Source organism: Microcaecilia unicolor, chromosome 9 (genome assembly GCF_901765095.1).
Source record: "Microcaecilia unicolor chromosome 9, aMicUni1.1, whole genome shotgun sequence".
NCBI classification, from domain to species: domain Eukaryota; kingdom Metazoa; phylum Chordata; class Amphibia; order Gymnophiona; family Siphonopidae; genus Microcaecilia; species Microcaecilia unicolor.
In genome coordinates, this window is record NC_044039.1 from 127,074,602 (window position 1) to 127,098,739 (window position 24,138).

The window sequence follows — 24,138 nt, forward strand, 5'->3', positions numbered from 1 at the left end:
AGTGGACAATCCAGGTCACAAAAACCTGGCAAGATCCCAGAGAAGCTCAATACATTTTATGATGCTTATCCCAGAAATAAGCAGTGGATTTTCCCAAGTCAATTTAATAATTTAGGAAGCCATCCAGATCCTTTTTAAACCCCGCCAAGCTAACCGCCTTTACCACATTCTCTGGCAGCGAATTCCAGAGTTTAATTACACGTTGAGAAATAATTTCTCAGATTCATATTAAATTTACTACTTTGTAGCTTCATTGCATGCCCCCTAGTCCTAGTATTTTTGGAAAATGATTCACATATACCCGTTCAACTCCACTCATTATTTTATAGACCTCTATCATATCTCCCCTCAGCCATCTCTTCTCCAAGCTGAAGAGCCCTAGATGCTTCAGCCTTTTCTCATAGGGAAGTCGTCCCATCCCCTTTATCATTTTCGTCACCCTTCTCTGTACCTTTTCTAATTCCACTATATCTTTTTTGAGATGCGGTGACCAGAATTGAACACAATATTCGAGGTGCGGTCACACCATGGACTGATATATAGGCATTATAACATCCTCACATTTGTTTTCAATTCCTTTCCTAATAATACCTAACATTCTATTTGCTTTCTTAGCCACCACAGCACACTGAGCAGAGCATTTCAACGTTATCATTAACAACGACACCGAGATCCCTTTCTTGGTTGGCGACTCCTTACACAGAACCTTGTATTATGTAGCTATAGTTCGGGTTCTTCTTTCCCACATGCATCACTTTGCACTTCCTTACATTAAATATCATCTGCCATTTAGACGCCCAGTCTCCCAATCTGTAAGGTCCTCTTGTAATTTTTCACAATCCTCTCGTGATTTAACCACTTTGAATAACTTTGTGTTGTCAGCAAATTTAATTACCTCACTAGTTACTCATCTCTAAATCATTTATAAATATGTTAAAAAGCAGTGGTCCCAGCACAGACCCCTGAGGAACCTCACTATCTACCCTTTTTCATGGAGAATACTGACCATTTAACCCTACTCTCTGTTATCTATCCTTTAACCAGTTTTTAATCCAAAATACAACACTACCTCCTATCCCATGACTCTCCAATTTCCTCTGGAGTCTTTCATGAGGTACTTTGTCAAACGCCTTTTGAAAATCCAGAAACACAATATCAAGTGGCTCGCCTTATCCACATGTTTGTTCACCCCTTCAAAGAAATGTAATAGATTGGTGAGTCAAGATTTTCCTTCTCTAAAGGCAAGATTTTCCTGCACTAAATCCATGCTGGCTTTGTTTCATTAATCCATGCTTTTGAATATGCTCTGCAATTTTGTTCTTTATAATAGCCTCTACCATTTTGCCCAGCATAGACGTCAGACTCACCGGTCTATAATTTCCCAGATCCCTCTGGAACCTTTTTAAAATATCGACGTTACATGGGCTACCCTCCAATCTTCCGGTACCATGCTCGATTTTAAAGATAATTTACATATTACTAAGAATAGTTCTGCCAGTTCATTTTTTAATTCTATCAGTACTCTGGGAAGAATACCATCCGGTCCAGGAGATTTGCTACTCTTCAATTTGCATATGTTGTGTTGAGCAAAATATTTGTAAGGCATGGCATCAATTGCCCACCCCATTCCACTGCCTACGACATGATGTTCCTTCTAGGTGAAATTATAAATAAACTATGCATTCCTGAGCAGCCCTCTATGTACCCCAGTCTTATTGTCACACTGGAACTAAAGGTATGCAGCCAGAAAATAGTTCTGTTGTATCATTTCCCATATTGTTTCCAGGATTTGTTTTTGAGGGGGGGTGTTCTTTCATTTTGGGGTCCTTTTACAAAGCTGTGCTAAGTTCTAATGCGTGCTTATTGAAGCTTAAAAGGGCTTACCATGGGGCACGTTGAGACATCCCATGGTAAAATCATGCTACCCTTGCGCTAAAAAATAAATATTATTTTTTTGGCAAGGAATGTACCTGGGGGTGGAGAGTGGGCATGTCTGTGCTATTCAGTTAGTGCAGCCACATTGCTGCATGCTGACTGATTAACTCATTAGTACGTGAGCCCTCACCGCCTACAAAATGAGTGATGGTAAGAACCCATGTGCTAATGGCAATATTAGCGCTTGGACGTTAATACCGAAAATAGAAAATTGGCCACAGCAAAAAGTGGCCATAGTGCTTGGGAAAGACCTACGGAAGGGCGCGCTAAGGCCACTTTTTGTTGCAGCTTTGTAAAAGGGCTCCTCTGTCATTAAGGGAGCAATGCTGTGTGCATGCTCATTTGGAAGAGTGCCCAATGTTCATTCACATAGTAGTCACTATTCACAAATAGTGCATACCTGTTGCAAACAGTACACACTCTTTTAAAAGTGCTTGCACTTTCGGAAGACTGCACACTATCGATGGCACATGAAAACACACAAAATGTCATGTTATTTCTGCTTGTTTTCATTTGCCAATGACATGAAATGACATGGGGTATGTCTCTGACATTTCCTATATTGTTTCAAATGAATGCACATCCCTAACTGGAACCAGGCCGACCCAAATGACAGACAGACCCCAGCCAAGCCATTTAATTTTTAGGTGGAGATTGTTTGGGCTCCCTTCCTTAAAACACCCAGATTTCGGATCTCTTCACCACCCCACATCCTTAGACACTGCAACAACTGAATAGAAAAGTTGAAGGAAATGAACTTTCAATTCACAAATAGTGAAATATCACCTGACTAAACAATCATTCCTGCTAAAAATGCAAGTGTACCCATGTAAATAAACAAGATTGGGAAGGTATGAGGAAGAGAATGGAAGCAGCCAGAAACCAAGATGCTCCTCCTTTTAAACTCTTACCTCATATGGTTGCCCTCGGTGTGCCTCCTGGTTATGTTCCCATGGGGCAATCTGACCTATATGGACCAGATACATAAATGTTTGTGAAAGTTGAGGAGAATGTAGAGGAGGGTGGTCTGGGCACACGCATTGCAGACTAGGAAGAAAGTGGTTGCCATTGACATCTTGAAGGCCTGTGGAGGTGTAGGAAGGCAGCAATGCTCCTGTACTGTGATAAGGCTCTCCACCCATTTGCTTTCACCACATGTCCAAGAGAAAGAGTAGCAACCCGGGGATTTATTGCTGCTGGAAACATACTCTGGTGAGTAGCACAGTCCACTCATCAGCCAGAGTCATAGATGCCAGTTCACACACAACATCTCTGCACCTGGTCATAGTGACACAATCTTTTGATTTGTAAAAAACTGTTGGTCCTTTCAATGACAATGGCACAGATTTCTACTGCTGAAATTGTCTAGTTTGGTTCTTGCTTTAACCAATTAGGGCATGTCACAGGTTGTCCAAGTTAAGTTAAAAACCCTCTGGTTTGCAGATGATTTTCATTTGAAACACCCCACCCTAGGATAGAATCTTGGCTGCACTGTATGAATCTTTTTTTTTTCAGCATGGTAAAACCCAGTATTTTATTATCTACTACTAAGTCTTAGAATACTTGGAACTAGGATTCCAGTTAAAAAGAAAATAAATATTTAAACCACTAAAAAAAACCTGGAGTAGAAACAATTGATCAAAACTATTATGACAGCTGTTATATAGAATTTTTCTCAATCCTGAGGAAGTAGAACCAGAAGGAATAATCAAATAAAGAGAGAGATTTATATCAGGCATTGTACAGAGACAAATTATTCTGTGAGCTTCCCTAAAAAAATTCCATAAAATCCAATTAACTGAAGCAGATGGTTCATGAAATCAAGCATTACCTGGCAAATTGCTTTTAAGTGTACATTTTTCTTTTTAACTCAGGGAACTGAGTGTCCTACACCCATAAGTAGTAATCAAGCATTTTCATAATTTCACAATGTTAAATGCATTTTTAGCACATTTAATGAAAATAAAAAGCACTTACATTTTGGTGTTGCCTGTCTATCTGTGAGACTGATGTCACAGATAGCGAGTTGGTTGGGTAGGATAGCACACCTATGCTATCCCTGGATCATCCTTTAATCAGATGCAGGGGCTCTTTGGGGAGCTCAGGGACTATCCTTACAGTTGGCTGTCTTTCCATTGCCTTACAAGCAGAAGAAAGTAGAGGCTGGCGAAAAGATGATCCAACATAGGAAATGATACTTAAATACACTTCATTTGCAGCTACAGTCGAAGGACCTGACACGGTCCGTGTTTCAGTGGCACTACCCGCCTGCCTCAGGGGTCACAATCAAACTCTCTGTAACCAAACAAGTGTGTTTAAAATGCTGGTACAACAAACTCTCATAAAGCACAGGAAAACTGGTCAAATGACCCCTGAGACAGGTGGGTAGTGCCACCAAAACATGGAGTGTGCTGGGTCCTTCTACTCAAGCCGCAAATAAAGTGTATTTAAGCACCATTTCTTGTGTTGGATCATCCTTTGGCCAGCCTCTAGTTTCTTCTGGTTGTACTGTTTCTTCGTAGAGGTTCCTCATGTTTGCTGTGTCTTTCCATTGCCTTATGCATGGTTTGCCGCTACTCAGAATACTGTCGTTTCAGTCATTGTCTCTGTTTGGGATGCTTTGCCTTCTTCATTGCCGAAACAAATGCCCAATATTCAGCCATGGTGGTAAGCAGCATCTGAGCTGCTCACAACCACATGCTGAACTGACCCCCGATATTCAATAGTTGGACATGCATGGATCCCGGCACTGAATATCCAGGTATCGGCAGGCACTGGTCGATATTCAGACTGGTGCCGATAACTTTAGCACATAAAGAGACCCTTTTACAAAGGTGTGGGAGGGCTAAAGCATGGGTAGCGCATGCAAAATCAGCACTACCGCTGGGGTAACGTGAACCCGGCAGTAATTCTGATTTTAGTGCTCACCAAATCCCACATTGGCACACACTGCATGGTTACCTTGTGGGTAGCACGTGAACCCTTACTGCTAAGTCAATGGGTGGCGATAAGGGCTCAGGCCATAAATAGTTGTAATATTAGTGAAGGCCCATTTCCTGGCCCATTAATAAATTGCCTTTTCCCCAGCCACGGTAAAACGTAGGCCCAGCACACGCCCAAAAGACACGCCCACACTATTGCACGCCACTTTTTACACCAGCTCAGAGATCTATACAGATTTTGAAAATGTGCTACTTTCAGCCAGGATTAAGGAGGAAAGCTATCAACCTAGGCTACCATTAAGATGTGTTGTTTTAATGTTAATCCCAGTTATTAGTAGCGATGGCCAGCCACAAATTGTTCATTTCGTGTCATTTCCTGTGTAGTTTCCTGGTACTGTTATATTCATATGAAAAAGAAGAAACTGGCATTAAATCATCTCACATGGGCCTTCGAGACTGGGACAATGAAGAATATTTATTCAGAATGTGATCCAACACGGACCGTGTTTCGGAATAAATACGCCTACGTCAGGGGTCAGAAACGTCCGAGTTTCTTATTGTTTCTTTCACAGTAATTGGAAAAACCAAACAATATAACTGGTCTTTCTATAAATGCAGAGAGTATCAACGTGATCTTTAGGCTTAATAAATAAATAAAAAACCACTATCAGCAAATAAATTTTCTTATTTGTCCCAGTCTTGAAGGCCCTTGTGTGCTTTTTTTTGTTTTGATTTGTGTACCCTTGATCTCTCTTTAATCTTCATTAAATCATCACAGACATAGACCAATTCTGGGACATTTGATCATGTCACCCCGCTTCTGAGAAATGAACATGGGCTCCCAATGGGTTCTATTTAAAACATTTTGCTTGATTCATAGGACATATTATACAGGTAATCCTTATTTAACTGGACTGCTGACCTTGTATACATATGTGGTCAGTACAATCTAGCTCTCAAAATCAACTGGTAGTTCCATCTTTCCGTACCTTTAGTTTAATTGATAATCTACGGTGTTTGATTAATAATCTATGGCTTGCTTGGACTCCTTGCTGACCTGGTATTTTGTTGTACATGTTATTTGTAATTGTATACTTGTGCATTTTATGAGTGTATTTTTGTAATCCACCCTAGATAATAGCAGACTAGAAATAATAAATTCTAAATTCTTTAGCCTTGAAACTGTACGTGCCAAGACATTCAGAGTTGTTGGTCCACTTCTTTGGAATGCAATTTCTAATTGGAGGGCTCTCTAACTTAAATCTTAGCTATTTCAAGATGTATTTGGAGCTTAATTCTGTTAGAATATATGTATGTTATTTTTTCTCCCTTAATGGTTGTTGGTCTATCGGTTGGGGCCAAGTCGCCAGCACTGGAAATATGATTTGATATGATGTGATATAGTTGGTTTTCGCTGCATGTCTCTCTTTTTTTTTAATCTATGATTTTTATTCTTTCCTATTTTGATTTTTGGCATTCTTTTTTCTTTTTTTAAAAATTATTGTTGTATTGTAAAGTGCTCAGAAGGTCACTCCTATGGACGGTATATCAAATTTTTAATAAACTTGGACGCTACTGAAGGAGAAGGAACTAACCGTTCTATACTGCTTGTGCTGTGCTCATCTTAAAGTCTTCTGCGTACTTATCTGCAATGTGGTGGAATAGCCAATCGCCTCATTACCATTCATTTTAATATGTTCTGCACTGGTGTCTAACATGAGTATTTGAGAAGGTTTGCATTAGACCCAAAGTTATCGGGATAAATTTATCTGGAAGAGTTATCCACCTTGCAGGCTTTATAAACAATGGGGCTGTTAGGGACCTTAGGGGCAGAAGAAGGGGGTAGGAGAGTACACTTTAAAAACTGTGGCTGCATAACCCACTCTTCCCCTTATGACCCCCAATGTGTCTATCAATCCTGATCATTATTCTGTCATAACCTCACTTTGTATTTGTTCATGTCAGTATTGGCGACTGCCACTACTGCACTATGTAAGCCACATTGAGCCTGCAAATAGGTGGGAAAATGTGGGATACAAATGCAACAAATAAATAAATAAAAAATATTAAACAGTTGCAAATGGGAAAAATGAGTGGACCAATTAGCCCTTTGCTGTTGATATATTCCATCTTTCTGTTTTTTTTTCTATTTCTGCTTGATCTCTTCACTTAGCACAGCTTAAGAACATATGAATAGCTATATTGGGTCAGACCAATGGTCCATCTAGCCTAGTATCCTGCTTCTAACAGTGGCCAATCCAAGTCACATGTACACAGCATAAGGAGAATTTTAGAATGACACTCTGCTGTATCTGTAAAATCTGGTTTTCCTTGAAGAAGCGGGCTTTGCTAACATTTCCACCATACCCTATATAAAATTATACAGTAACTATTATACACCTATAAATTAGGTATTCTTTGATGAAGCTGTGCAGAATATGGGGGTTTGCACATATACTTTGCCTAATTCAAAGTAAACACGCATAACCCAGCTGATATATATGTGTGTATTTAGGTCTCCTCCAGAGGCTAGCTATATATGTATTATTTTATTCATTTTTATTTTAAAAATTTGTCTTCCATATATTCCACAGGTCATGGCAGTTTATAGTTAAAACATACATAATTAGAACTAAAATGATAATCAAAACATTGATTCAATAAACAACACAACATAATCTCAATATAAAACAAAATGATATGAGAACTTTGTCTCAGTTTCACAATGTGAATTTCATTGAGTTTTCTGCACCAAGCTCACAACTATTATGAGTATGACTTCATGAACAAGTAGGTCTTGAGCTGTTTCCTAAAGAGCATGAGAGGGTCAATATTACTTAAATTAAGAGGTAATGAGTTCCATAATGTTGGACCAATAACCTGAAAAGTAGATGCACGAAGACCAAGCAAACTAACAGTATGAAAAGTGGTGATTTAGAATGGAAAGTTATGCACATGGATTCCCTTTCTAAAACAATGGACCAGTCTTCAGTGGTGGAAGTCGGCTTATTAATTTAAACACTGGATGTGGCATTTCAATTAATATGTATCTTTAGTGTCAGAATTGTGGCAATTCTATAACCTAGACCAGTGTTCTTCAATGCAAAGCCTGGGGGCCAGTGGTGGCCTCTGGAGACCACTAGGGCGGCCATCATCATCATTCTTGCGTTTTTTTTCTGCTATGCTCTGCCTGTCTATCCAAGCTCATGGCAGAAAGGGGGAAGTGGATGGCAAGAAGAGCCACATGCTTGAAGGGCAAGGCATTTTTCAATAGGCATAGAGAATGTATTTGGAAATGCTGACCTCCTTGAGGATATACTCAATGAAAGGTTTGAAGACAGGTTAGCGGAGTGGATGTCATTGACACACACTAATCAGCAGTGTCAAGGCCTCATATGAGAAGATATTTGGTTGTTCTCCTTCATTTCATTTGGACCCAAAGAGGCTCCCACTTAAAAATTAGGGAAGACCACTAGCCTAGCGAGTTATAATATTTGGGACAAAGGGCATAATACTTGGAGTGCAATGTACAAAAATGTGCTGATTATAGAGCTACTTTTTTTTTTTTTTTAGGAATAGGGTCTTGTATTTGTTCTCTTATTACTTCCAGGACTGATCCTCCCATTGAATGATTGTGGTTTTTTGCACGTCCCTGCATTTTGGTCACTATTGACATATGCAAATGAGTATCTACACATAGCCCTGCATCTCTCCGCATCTTCCATGGACCACTCCTTGTTACTACAATGCTCTAAAAGTTAGCCACAAACTTTTGCATAGGCGACTTAAATGTACATTTATCAGAAACGTACCATTATGCAGGGCTGTTCATCACAATACTGCTTCACAGAAAGTTACAATTTAAGTATGGTCTTGCTAATACGACATGACATGCAATCATTGGGGTTTTCATCTGCCAGAATTTCTGAATTCTACTTTATTTCTTCCAACTTGATATTCTATTTTTAACTGACATCCTACTAGATATAAATAGATGGTTAGAGCAGCAGGCTGAGAACAAGAAAAGTCATGTTCACATCTCATTGTACTGCAGCTCCTTATGATCTTGGGCAAGTCACAGGGGCCCTTTAACTAAAGCTTAGTGCATAGCAACAGACATTAGAGAGTTCTAAGTGCTATGTGGCCCATCGATATAAAATAGGATACGTATGCTAAGCTTTAGTAAAAGGCACTAAACCCTTCATTGCCTCAGATTCAAACTTAGGGGTCTTTTTACTCAGCCGCGGTAAAAAGTGGCCTGCGGTAGTGTAGGCGTGGGTTTTGAGTGCACGCAGAAATATTCTTCAGCATACGTACAAAAAATGCCTTTTTATTTTTGCTGAAAATGGACGTGCGGCAAAATCAAAATTGCTGCGCATCCATTTTAGGTATCTGACCTTACCGCAAGCCCATAGACCTAGCAGTAAAGAATTTGGGCGGTAATGACATACACATGTCAGATGTCACTTGGCGTGCATCCGCTACATGCGCCAGAAAATAAAAAATATTTTTCAGATGCGCATAGCGGATGCCCACCAAAAATGAAATTACTGCAAGAGCCATGTGGTAGTCGGACAGTAAGTCCATTTTGGCGCACGTTGCGCGTGCGTAGACACTTACGTGGCTTAGTAAAGGGGCCCTTAGTTATTTATTTAAAATTTTATCTACCGCCTTACTGGCCAAAGGTCCTCCAACAATAAAAAAACATTTACAGGAGTAGCCTAATGTGTACAGTGGCCTGAGAACCAGGGGAACTGGGTTTGATTCTCACTGCAGTTCCTTGTGACTCTAGGCAAGTCACATAGGGCTCCTTTTACTAAGTGGTGGTAAGCCCGCATTGGGGGCCTTGATGCGCATTTAAAACACACACCGACACCAGCGCTGGTCCCCTTTTGCTGCAGTTTGGTAAAATGACCCCTTAACCCTTTTTGCCCAGGTACAAATAAGTGTCTGAATGTAATATACTATTTTGATTGTGACCATAGAAAGGTAGAATCCCCTTACCCCAAAAAAAAAAATGGTAATCCTTTTCACTCTCCATACGCAATCTTAACCAACTTATTCTACTCAACAACACCCACTCTAATGCACAACTTCCCACTTCAGCTTACCTTCCATTCATACTGAGAAATGGCAGTATATCAAGATCTGGTACACCAGGGGTGCTCAATGTCGGCCCTTGAGGTCCACTACCCAACTCAAGTTTTCAGGATTTCCTCAGTGATTATGCATGAGATCTATTTGCATGCACTGCCTCAATTGTAAGCAAATATATTTCATGCATATTCATTGAGTAAATCCTGAAACCCGACTGAGTTGCAGACTTTGAGGACCAACATTGAGCACCCCTGTAATAAACTGTAAATTCTCCCTTGTGAACAGCCTAGCCCTCTCCCTTGCAAAATCTGAAAGACCACAAATCTAAACTATAAGCCCAATAAGGACAGGAAAATATCTACTACACCTGAATGGAGCTCATCTTGACGTACACCTGGAAATGGTGTGAGCTATATCCAAAATCCCTTTCCCAAGTAGCCAGAGGAAAAAGCTGTGGATCAAAGCAGAGATAGGAAGTACATAGGATGTTAAAATTCCTAAAACATATATTTAGAAATACAATTTATCAGAGTAAGACCTTAGCAAGGTTCAAATTAACTGACCAAAATGATTTATGAGAGATTATCAGGCTCATTTTAAAAGAGAAGGACATCCATCTTTTGACATAAATCAGAAGATGGACGTCCTTCTCCCAAAGACATCCAAATCGGTATAATTGAAACCCGATTTTGGACGTCTCCAACTGCAGTCCATCGCAAGGACGTCCAAATTTCAAGGGGGCGTGTTGGAGGTGTAGCGAAGACGGGACTTGGGCGTGCCTAACGCTTGGACATCTTTGACCCATAATCAAAAAAAACAAGGACGTTCCTGACGAACACTTGGACGTTTTCACCCGGAAGTGTTTTTTATTACGAATAAGGCACAAAAAGGTGCCCGAAATGACCAGATAACCACCAGAGAGAATCTGGGATGACCTCCTGTTACTCCCTTACTGGTCACTAACCCTCTCCCATCCTCAAAAAACATCTTTCAAAATATGTCGTGCCAGCCTCAGATGTCATACTCAGGTCCATGACAGAGCAAGCAGGTCCCAGGAGCAGTTTTAGTGGGTACTGCAGTGCATTTCAGACAGGCGGGCCCAGGCCCATACCCCCCCTATCTGTTACATTTGTGGAGGAAACAGCAAGCTCTCCAAAACCCACCACAAACCCACTGTACCCACATATAGGTGCCCCCCCTTCACCTGTAAGAGCTATGGTAGTGGTGTACAGTTGGGGGTAATCGGTTTTGGGGGGCTCAGCACACAAGGTAAGGGAGCTATATTCCTGGGACCATTTTATGAAGTCCACTGCAGTGCCCCCTAGGGTGCCCGGTTGATGTCCTGGCATGTCAGGAGGACCAGTGCACTACAAATGCTGGCTCTGCTCATGCCCAAATAGCCTGCATTTGGACGTTTTTGACATGGACATCTTTGGTTTCGAAAATCGCCGAAAGTCAGAAACGTCCATGTCTAGGGATGTCCAAATTTAAGGATTTGGATGTCTCTGACGGTATTTTCGAAAGGAAAGATGGACGTCCATCTTTTCCCCGCAGCTGGATTTCACCGTTTTGCAAGGACGTCCAAATCGCAACTTGGACATTTCTTTCAAAAATGCCCCTCCACATCACCATGGGGGGCCTTTTTACTAACGTTTAGGATGTGTTAACAGACATTAGCATCCTAAATGCGGCATGTCCTATTTTATACCTATAGGTCATGTGACAGCACACAGTAATGTCTATTAGTGCAACCAAAGCTTTAGTAAAAGGGCCCCTCAGTTTCATTATCACCTCTTAAGAAATTCTGTGCATATTAAACTGATTAAATACATGTTAACATATGAATTAACGCATGTCAATTATCACATGTTAAAAAGTTCTAACATGCGCTACAAATTTTTATTAACACAAATGTGTGAACTGAACTGCAAAATATTGGGAAATTGACAATAATGTCCAAAAACAAACCAGTTTTTTTTCCTTTCATATTTCTGGTTCTGCTAAGGAGTCTAGCAGGAAGAAGATAACCACACCCTTGGAGGTACAGTTCTCTTGACCTTCTAAGATGTTTGCACATGCCTCCTTTCAGACAACGAGGGAGTCTGTTACTAAGCCGCGGTAGCGTTTTTAGCTCTCTGTAGAAATCAGCTGGCTGTAAATGCTGAGACGCCCATAGGAATATAATGGGCATCTTGGCATTTACCGCCCACCTGGTTTCTACTGCACTAAAAATGCTACCATGGTTTAGTGACAGATGCCCTGAGTGCACTGCATCATTATTAATGAATATGCATTCACTTTTGCATGTCTTAGACCATGTGAAAAAGTTTACTATGAGGACAGGCTCAAGTTTCTTAATTGTTTTAGAAGATGATCCCTACAGGTGGAAACACAAGCAAACCCACAAAATGTTGCATTGTAATACATATGGGGACATTTTACTTGGATAGGCCCAGTCTATAAACAAATCTGGCATGCGCTTAGTGCAGGAAAAAGGGCTTACCAGAAAATATGTCACAGCATTTTGCAGTAGTTTGCTTGTCAGCGTGAACTAACTCACATGCTTGCTATTTTTTTTATATATATTTTTGCTGGGATATGTCATGGGTGGAGATTGGGTATGTTTGCATTAGCACATGCTAACTGGTTAACGCAGAGTTATCACGGGAACACTTAGCACCTCCTAAATAAAAAATGGTAAGTTTAGGAGGTGCTAAGTGCTCTATTGTTAACTTTTTCAGATAACCTACACTAATGTGAACATCAGTGCACAACCTGAAAAAAAAATTGAAAAATACCTAAAATACTGCTGCATTAGAAATGAGCTAAGCATGCAGTAAAGTCCCATGTTAAAATGTGCTAAGCCCATATTCTAACGTGGCTTAGTATAAGGGCTTCTTTGTACAATGGCCTACTAATTTATAATGTTTATTTGATGAAACAGTAAGGCTGGCATAGCGGGGATAACAGATCACACTTGTAGTAGGCTGGCAAAGCTGAATGAGGAAGCTTTATCCAGATAATATTACCTTCCATCCAACTGATTACATTGTGAGGGAAATAATCTATTAATGATAGGTCCCAGCTCAGTGATTGCCCCATTAATTACTTGTGCTCTTTTTGTGACTGCTTGAATTAATCTCCATTTCTTGTGAAGATTTAATAATCCTTAATCCCACTGCATTAACAGCTAGAATGAAGGCAAAGCAAATGAGTTACCGGCTTTCTCTCTCGTCTGCTAAATACATTCAGCTGTTTAGTTAGAGTCCTCTATCTAAAATGTAGATTTTATCCCTTTTGGGCTAGATTCTATATACGGCGCTTGAAAATTCTGCATGGGAAAAAAATACACCTAGGCGTAGTCTGTAAAGCATGCCTAAATTTTATAAACAGAAAAGCAATACAGACAGAGAGGGCAATACAGTATACAGTCAGACAAACCAAAAGAAAAAAGCAACACTGGGCCTTCAGAACTAGGACAACAGGAGTACTTTATTAATCAATGACCCGACACGGGCCGTGTTTCAGCGCCAACAAAGGTGCCTGCCTCAGGGGTCGATGTACTGATGCAATGACATGCAGATTACAAAACACGAGTGCCTTAAAACACTGAGATGTTGTCTACAATGTTCGCTGTGGTGAAAAAAACGCGGAAAGCGCTGGCTCCAACAAAGAACCTTCTCCTGTGTCGTATTCAATTATACGTTGTGGCGCCAGAAGGCGCTAAAAAGCGCTGGCTCCGACAGAGAGCTTTCTCCTGTATGGCAAAAATACTATTTACTAGTTGTGCGCATAAATCTTAAGTAATATTTATGTTTATTTTTTTCAATTTACATCATATTTCAAGGTTATACACTTGATTCAGAAAAGTGTTACAAACTTCCAATTATAGAAAAAACAAGAAGAATATAGTATATTGTAATATGTTACAATGAAGTATTAACACTCAAGTCCACTGTAGGTGGGGATCCAAGAATTCCAAAACTCAAGAGGTATTCAAGAATAAAAAGAAAAACATATACTAATTAATTGATACCTAAAATGGGACAGTAAATTAATATATTAAACTCCTGCTGAACTTTTAGAGGCAATGAATGATGTTAAATGTCAAGGGTCCAAAAAACATATTTTATCAAATTATGTCGAATAATGCATTTACAAGGAAATCTTAAATGAAATACTCCTCCTAATTGGAGAACAGCCGGTTTTAAGAGTAGAAATTGTTTCTGCCTTCTTTGAGTCTCTTTCGAAACATCAGGAAACAAGTTTATTTTTAATCCAAGAAATAATTTGTCCCTGTTTCTGAAAAACAGTCTAAAAAGCCATGATTTGTCTGGTGTTAAGGCTACTGTAGCTATCAAAGTTGCTGGTTTAGCTTGTTCCGTTTCGGAAGTTTCCAAGAGGGCTGACACATCTAAAGAATCATTTTGATCTTGCCGGGGCAATTCTTTTTGTGGTATATAATAAACTTGATTAAAAGGTGGCAAACTTGCTTGAGGAATTTCTAAGATTTCTTGAAGATATCTCTTTAACATATCTGTTGGTTTCACCATTTTAACCTTTGGGAAATTTATAAATCTGAGGTTGTTATATCTCATATAATTATCATAAATTTCTGTCTTTCTCCTCAGGTTTACAATATCTTTCATCATTACAGCTTGTATTGCCCATTTTGTCTCCCTTTTCAGTTGATAGCTTTATATCTGATTCATTTTTAACTATTCTTTGTGCAATCGCTGTTACTTTCTCAGATATAATAGTTTGATTAGTAAAAGTTTGTACCGATTGGGAGATTAAGAGGCATATTTTCAAAGCACTTAGCCTTCCAAAGTTCCATAGAAACCTATGGAACTTTGGAAGGCTAAGTGCTTTGAAAATATGCCTCTAAGTCCCATAAAGAATCAAAAGTTACCTCTGCCGGTTTCTCCAGAAATTTGAAAGGAATAGTCTCAATGTGTTCCGGACTCTTCAATGTTTCCATTCCTCGTTGCCCCGCATAATTCACAATGGGACTGCTCATCCCGGAGGCTTCTAACTGCCCACTGTCTCTCCCTCTAGTTGACTCGGAACTTCACTCGTGGGGCTTTCTACTCTGCTTTGTGGCGGAGGCCCCATCGATCCTCCAGAAGGAGAACTAGTCAACCGTGGCTGCGGGGGTGGAGTTCTCTGGTCGGGGCTCAGCGTGACATCCTGCCCGAAAGACGCCGACAATTCCTCTACAATGCCAGCGTCTATCATGGGTCCGCTTCCGATCACTGTATTCTGTCCCAGGGTCCTCAAATAATGGTCAATCGGACCATAAGGTAAAGGGGAAGGCAACAGAGAAGCTCAGGCTGCAGCCCTTCCTCATCTTTTCGGCATAATTCTATATCTTAGAAAATGAGGACCTCTGTGTATCTAGGTAGTGGCAGCCATCTTGGATCTCAGTAATGTTTATGTTTATTGGAGACTTGATATATCGCATTTCACAAAAACATCAAAGCAGTGTACAAAAACCAAACAAAGAGAGAGTATGGAAGGAATGCCAATATCAATAGGACAGAGGAAATAAAACAGATTAGCACAGAAAAGAGAGAGAAGAGATTAAGATGGGCAAGGGAAACAGAGGCAACTAACTGCCTGCCAAAACCTGGCACCTGAGGAAACAGCAAAAACGAGAGAATGAGAGCTCAGTCTTCAAGGGAGGAGGTAAAGAATTCCAGAGGAAAGGGACCAAATTGAAAAATGAAGAAGCACGTGTGGAACTAAGGCAGGTACAGTGAACAGATGGTATAGACAGAGAGGAATTAAATGCAGAATGAAGCTGATATACTGCAGGGCCATAGCCAGACTTCGGCGGGAGGGGGGTCCAGAGCCCGAGGTGAGGGGGCACATTTTAGCCCACCCCCCGGCGCCGCTGATCCCCCCGCCATTGCCGACCCCCCAGCCCCCCGCCGCCACCACCAACTTTGACCCCCCCCTGCCAACGACCCTCTCGACCCCCCCTCCCACTGCCAATTCTCCCCCACTGTCGCCTACCTTTGCTGGCGGGAGTCATCCGAGGTCCTCTTCTTCCTTCATTCTGTTTCTGAGTCTGACGTCCTGCAGGTACAACGTGCAGGACGTCACTCAGAAACAGAACGAAGGAAGAAGAGGACCTCGGCTGGCGGGGGTTGGGGTCCCCCGCCAGCAAAGGTAGGCGACGGCGGGTTGACGGCGGGAGGGGGGGTCAAGAGGGTCATCAGCAGGGGGTCTGGGGCCAAATCTACGGGGGCCCAGGCCCCCGTGGCCCCATGTAGCTATGCCCCTGATATACAGGTCAATAGGGTGTAAGAAGGTTGGCCAGATAAGAAGGAGATCCATGTTCTGTACAGTCTGCAATTTACAAAGAGAGACATCAGGGAGACTGGCATATATGACATTGCAATAATCCAATTTAGTAGCAACCAGAATATAAAGAATGTCATAAAAACATAAAAGTAGCACATGTTAAAAAGTTGTCAGTGATAAATGGATGAAGGGAGTGCACCAGACGCAAAGAGTAGAAACATTTCCTGACAGTAACAGAAATATGGAAAGAAACAGCACATTATCAAAGAGAACTCCATATATTTAGCATCAACATTTGAGGAAAAAATAAAGTATAGGGCATGTGCAAATTAATTCATAACAATTTTCTAAAGAATTATAAATGTAAAAGGAGCATCAGTATATAAAAATAATGTAAAAAAAAAGATCATAGGACCTAACCTGGGAGCAAAACTCTAATCAGTGTCCAGATTTAATATACTTACATACCATCAAGTTTCAAGTTTATTAGGGGTTTACAACCCCACACATCACAGGGGTGTAGCCAGACCTTTATTTATTTGCTGCATTTGTATTCTACATTTGCCCACCTATTTGCAGGCTGAATGTGGCTTACACAGATGTTTTAGTATTTTCTAAATACACACAGGAGTTTGTATGTATTAAAAAAAAATAGGACCAAAATAGGCACCTTCTTGGTTGCTAAACTTAGATGGTCTCTTATAAAAGGGCAATTCTATAAGAGAACACCCACATTTATACACCCCAGTGCATGTGTAAATCTAAGAATATTAGCACTAAGTGCTATTCTGTAAGTGGCACAGCCTTCTTGGAGTAGGCCCACACTCTGGAACTTACTCTCTGAGGGGCTCCATCTAACTTGAGACTTCCTCTACTTCAGGAAGCAAGTAAAAGCCTGGCTCTTTTCATAAGTCCTTAATACCTGTAGTAACTGACTAAACACGCACCCTGTACTTGGACTACCTTACTGCACACCCTGTAACTTAGGGATCTTTTTACTTAGGTGCGCTGAAAAAATGGCTTGCGGTAGTGTAGGTGCGGATTTTGGACATGCGCCAATCCATTTCCTCAGCGCGCCTGTAAAAAAGGCCTTTTTAAAATTTTTTGCCAAAAATGGACATGTGGCAAAATCAAAATTGCCGTGCGTCCATTTTGGGTCTGAGACTTTATCACCAGCCATTGACCTAGCGGTAAAGTCTCACGTGGTAACCAGGTGGTAATGACCTACCTGTACCAAATACCACTTAGCGTGCATCCGATAAGCGCGGCAGAAAATAAAAATTATTTTTCGGCCGTGCGTATCGGCTACGTGCCAAAAATGAAATTACTGCAACAGCCACTTGCTAGCTGTGCGGTAACTCCATTTTGATGCACGTTGGGCGCACATAGACGCTTACGTGGATTTAGCCACCCATCTATTTATCCCAGTTGACTTTGTACTACCCATCTTATTCCCGTCTACATATCTGCATTTGTCCCTGGCTACAATGGGTCACCTAATTTTATCAATGTGAATAAAGACTTCATTGTGGACACCATCTGAGAGAGGTTCTTTTGACTCCACCCTTCTTTGCTTGGCAATTGATCTTCAGTGGAGTTGCTACCTTCTGTTGGTGTTGGGTTCATTGTACCATAGGAACAGCATCAGCATCACATCTATGTTATTTGAATGTTCTAATGTGTGCTTATTGAGTGTTCCATAGCTAGTATGCTGACTTCATATTATATGTATGTTATTTGAATGTTCTTCCATGCTGTCTATTATGGTATCATTTGTATAGTAATGACATTTTTCATATTTTTGAAATATGATTGCTTTCAAGTGCTGTTAAATGTGTATATTTCTGATACTGTTTCATGTTAGTCCTATCACTAGGTTTCAATTTGTTATTTCCAAGTTTATTTATTTATTGGTATTTATATCCCACATTACCTTAAATAAGATTATTAGTTCAATGTGGCTAACATATAATTAAAGAATTACAATGAAAAGAATATTAATGAACATGTGAATTAGAAGAGTAATTAGGCTTGACAGACAAACAAAAAAGGAGCGGTCATTATATATAAAAAAAATAGGATTAGACATCTTGTAATAGAAACTTTTTAAAGTTTACCTCGTTGATTGTATTTATTCTTATATTTGGTCATTTTACTATTGTTATGCTGTTAACAAAATTATAAGTTTTATGTTAAACTGCTGTATACCACCTTGGGTGCATTGCTTCATAAAGTATAATAAATACTAATGTATAAATTAAATAAAGAAACAAATATAAGTGCAAGGGAGGTGTATACAAAGGTAGAGCATGGATGGGTAATGGGCATGTCTCTCACCCTCCAGAGACAAAGTAGTGGGAAATGGATGGAGACTCAGCAAACAATGGGACTTGTAGTAGAACAGTACTTGATTTGTACTAAGACTCTACTTTTATTACACATAAAACAATCCTTTGCTGTACAGAACACTCTTCTTTCAATGTTGTTACATAAAAAACTTGACACAGCACCATGTTTCGGCTCGAAGTGCCTGCCTCAGGAGCCTTCCAGTTTTCTTCATGAACTCTTTTAAAAGCATATTGTTTTGATATATTTTGGATTCCAATCACGGTCTTTTTAAAGATCCCCAGACTTTCACATTTGTGGCTGTTCAATATTATCTTTAAATAAACAATTGCAAGACTCCAGAGGCAGGCATTTCGAGCTGAAACACAGTGCCATATTGAGTCTTTTATGTAACAACATTGAAAGAAGAGTGTTCTCTACTGCAAAGGATTGTTTTATGTGTAATAAATGCAATTCGAGTACCGTTCTGCTACAAGTCCCGTTGTTTGCTGAGTCTCCCTCCGTTACCCATTACTTTATCTCTTGTTGTCTTCCACATGGGATTTGTGCATTCAGCCACCATGTAGTTTCTCACTTACCTGCAACATTTGCAGAATACTGTATGTTACTTGCACCCTTGCCTCATTTATATGAACACGGGTATGCCGTTGTAAGTTGTGCCGGACACCAAGATACACTAGTATTCTATGACAGAATCCAGGAGTCCAGATGCTATTACACAATAGGTTGTCACCATGTGACCTTGGAGTGCCTAAATGGAGAAGCCGAGTTATAGAACTGCCCCTTTAATGCTCAAGGTAATGTAGACAATTTTGGGTGCACTGAGTCCCTTCCCCAGAGAATTTGTAGTTTAGGTATAGATAGGCATCTCTAGAGATAAAGAGGTGTGGGTATGTGAATATGCACTTAGGGATCCTTGTACTATGCTGCGGTAAAAAGTGGCTTGCACTAGTTTTGGCGCATAAAATCGACACATGCTGGGCCACTTTTTACAGCGCTGGGGAAAAGGTCTTTTTAAAAATGGGGCAGTAAATAGTAGCACACTAATATTAAAATTAGCACACGGCTATTTACTGTGGGTCAAAGAAAACATATTTGGTTCCTTGTCATTTTTTAAAACACTTACATGGATAATTTAACCAAAATTTAGCCCCAGCTGTAGAACCCTAGCATTTAACAATAAGAACTATTTTCTTCTTTTTTGTGTATTTTTTGCCACATCTGAAAAAACATTGGGGGTCCTTTTACTAAGGTGCACTGAAAAATGGCCTGCGATAGTGTAGACAAAAATGCCTTTTTAAACTTTTTGCCGAAAATAGATGTGCGGCAAAATGAAAATTGCTGCATGTCCATTTTGGGACTGAGACCTTACTGCTAGCCATTGGCCTAGTGGTAAAGTCTCACGCAGTAATGACCTATGCGCTTCAAATGCCACTTGGTGTGTGCCCAATATGCACATCCGAAAATAAAAATGATTATTCAGGTGTACGTATTGGACGTGCACCAAAAATGAAATTACCACACGGTATCTGGGCGGTAACTCCATTTTGGCACTGCTGGGCGCACATAGACGCTTACATGGCTTAATAAAAGTGCCCCATTTATAGTTCTCTCTATAAATTATTCTGATCATCTTCTAAAAAAAAAAAAAAAGAGTTTCAAAATCCAGTCTCTACGATTCTAATACAAAATCTTTTGGGACTCTGTTAGTAAAGCGCATTAAGCATGAACATAATCTTAATGTGAGAAAAAAGGCATACAGCAAAACAAGTTAAAAGCATTTTATTATTATTAGCAATTGTATAGCGCTACCAGATGCACGCAGCGCTGAACACCTGACACAGAGAGACAGTCCCTGTGTTACGTCTGTGCTCACCTCGCCCTCTGGTGGCCAGATCCAGTGGCTGCTATGGACTATTACCCGTTCCAGACTTTAGCGCAGTCCAGTCCGGATCTTCCAGGCTGCCGGATTTGTCTGGCTTGTTTGACCCTGCACAGCTCCCGTAGTGGTCTGGTGATTGCTGCAGCTGAGCCTCAGCTGCTGCTGGGCTTATTAGGGAAAGGGAAATGGGACTTGATATACCCGCCTTTCTGAGGTTTTTGCAACTACATTCAAAGCGGTTTACATATATTCAGGTACTTATGTTGTACCAGGGGCAATGGAGGGTTAAGTGACTTGCTCAGAGTCACAAAGGAGAAATTTTAATTGCCAAACCTTAGACCATTCTTCTAGCTTCCTCAGATCCTTTTTCATGTTTTCCACTTCTAGCTACGGCCACTGCCTTGTCACACTGTTTCATCGCCTTCAAATCCTCAGATACTATCACCCCAAGATCCCTCTCCCCGTCCGTACCTATCAGATTCTCCCCGCCTAACACATACGTCTCCCGTGGATTTATATTCCCTAAGTGCATCACTTTGCATTTCTTCGCATTGAATTTTAATTGCCAAACCTTAGACCATTCTTCCAGCTTCCTCAGATCCTTTTTCATGTTTTCCACTCCCTCTCGGGTGTCCACTCTGTTACAGATCTTAGTATCATCCGCAAATAGGCAAACTTTACCTTCTAACTTTTTGGCAATGTCACTCACAAATATATTGAACAGAATCGGCCCCAGCACTGATCCCTGAGGCACTCACTACTCACCTCTCCCTCCTCTGAGCAAATTCCATTAACCACCACCCTCTGGCGTCTGTCCGTCAACCAGTTCCTAATCCAGTTCACCACTTCGGGTCCTATCTTTAGCCCATCCAGTTTATTTAAGAGCCTCCTGTGGGGAACCGTGTCAAAAGCTTTGCTGAAATCTAAGTAGATTACGTCCATAGCTCGGACCTGATTCAATTCTCCTGTCACCCAATCAAAGAATTCAATGAGATTCGTTTGTCACGATTTCCCTTTGGTAAAACCATGTTGTCTCGGATCCTGCAACTTATTGGCTTCCAGGAAATTCACTATCCTTTCCTTCAGCATCGCTTCCATTACTTTTCCAATAACCGAAGTGAGGCTTATTTTTCTTACTCTACAGTGAACACTGTAGAGTAAGAAAAATATATATATTTTAAGCAAGAGCAAAGACGTGGGTGTGAAAATATAACTGTGAGTCAAAAATGATTCCAAGTGAAGTAATGATAGAAAAATCATCCTTACTAGGGAGTAGTCTAGATAGAATACGCTTAATAAAATTATGTAAAGCTAAAAATGACCCATATATCTCATGGCAGCTTGCTTTCAAGCTGACCTATAGAGCTTCCTGTTTCAGGGGATTTAGCTTTAGCCTAGGATTAGATAGCGAAATAGCAGTTGTGTCAGAAAAAAAAAAGCAGTTTACATAACAGCAGGCTTTAACTCAGAAGGCTCCTTAACATTTTTCAATTTGAGACAGTATAATTGGCAAATGGCCAGGGAATGCTTGAGAACCAAATCAAAGACTTGTGAAGTAGAAGTCAATGAGGCGTTTGGGATTTTGTTAGAAGGGTAGCAGCATAAGTAGATTTAATTTAAAAGTTCCTTACTATGTTACATTTTTTCCATATTATTGACAGACTAAGGTATAGCTTGTGAAGCATTCATTGATCTGCTAGGCGAAGGAAAGAAGGGGAAAGTGGTTCCTGCCTCTTTCTTCTCTTTTTCCTGCATCCTTTGCCCCATCTCTCCCTTTCCTCTGAATCCATTTCCCTGCCTTTCTCCAATATCACTGTTCCTTCTTCCCCAGCATCCACCTACCTACCTCTTTCTCCTACATTCATTTAACCTGCCTTTCTTCCTCCTTACCCCCAGCATCGCTCTCTTTCTCTGCCCCTCAGTCTCCACATTCCCCTATCCTTGCTTCTTCCCCCATCACAGTATTTGTGTTTCTCTTTCTTCTCAATCCCCCAATATCAGCCGTCTTCTTCCATCCCACACCCACCTCTAGCATCTGCCAGACCCTTTCTCTCATCCCCAGTCCCTGCATCAGCTCACAAGCCCAGCATTAGTCCCTATTTTCCACCCTACCCTCAGCATCTGCCAGCAGTAGACCTTTTCTTCCACCCTCAGCCCCTGCATCAGCCCCAGCATCAGACTTTTTTTTCTAGCTCCTAGCTCTCATCCTCTGTCTCTCGACTTCCCCCATACCCTCTTCCTTTGCAGAGTGGCAGGAGCTTGTCCCATTGTTCCCACCACTCTGCCTACCTCTTATCTGGCTCTTCTAGAACCATCGTGGGAGGTCTGAACCAGTAGAGGAGGTATCTTTCAACAGGCTCTGCCGCTGGCACCACAGGAAGTTTGAACAGTTCAAACTTCCCTTGGTGCCAGCCAGGGTCACCGAGGAGGGGCAGGGGGGACAAATTTCCCCGGGCCCGGGCCTCCAAGGGGGGCCCGGCACCGGGGTCTCTCTCCTTCTCCTGCTCCCAGGCCGCTGGCACTGCAGTCCCCTGTCTTTCCTGCCCGCCCTCGGCTCTGTTGATAGCTCCCCTCCGTCCGTCACCGTGACCGGGCCCCCTGCATTGAAATCGGCAGCGCCTCACCTCCGTGTGAAGACGGCAGATGCCTCCCTTCAGGCCCTCCCTCACTGTGTCCCACCCTCGCGGAAACAGGAAGTGATGAGGGCGGAACACAGTGAGGGAGGGCCCGAAGGGAGGAGATCTGCCACCTTCACACGGAGGTGAGGCGCTGCCAATTTGAATGCAGGGGGCCCGGTCACGGTGGTAAATGGAGGGGGGCTATCGACGGAGCTGAGGGCGGGCAGGTGAGACCAGGGACTACAGTACCGGTGGCTTGGGAGCAGGAGAGGGAGGTGCCAGTGGTAGGGATTGGGGGGGGCAGCGGCGGCCCCGGGGGCAGACTTGCCCCGGGCCCGGCTCAGTCTCTCGGCGGCCCTGGTGCCAGCAAGATAAGCAGCTCAGAGACAAGCAGCGTATCAGGAACAAAGGGAAAACCACCTTCTCCTCCAATCACTGAACATTTCTTTGGGCCAAGGCCCATGTGGCTCTCAGTGTTCCAGTGCCCCAGTATACAGTTACCTTTCACCAGGTGCCTGTTAGAACTGCATGTGAAGTTTGAATATTGCGGCAAAGAAAGTCTCCTTCTAGAGTCCTTAGATCCTAGAACTTTTTCAGACCATATACTGTCAAAACTCCCTCCGTTCCTTCATATCCCTTCAGTATAATAACTTATTTATCCTGGTGACCACAGGGCTGGAGGATAATGGCAAAATACCAGCTATTCCCCACCCTTGACCTAGACCAGCTAGCACAGAAATCTTTACTTTTGTTCCCCATATCCTCTCTCCTCTCTTACGCTTCCTCTCTGCCTTCAAGTTCCTTATATTTTATGAATATTTTTCCAGTTTTCTTCATATGTCTTTCGTTTCTCTTTACTCCAGGTTATCAGTTAAGAACATAAGAACATGATTACTCTGTAAATTGGGTGCAGAGGCAGAAAATCCTCAAATATAAAGAAATGCAGTCAGAGACCAAGAACATGGGGCAGAAATATACAAATATTTCCTATCATACTGGGTGCCACAGA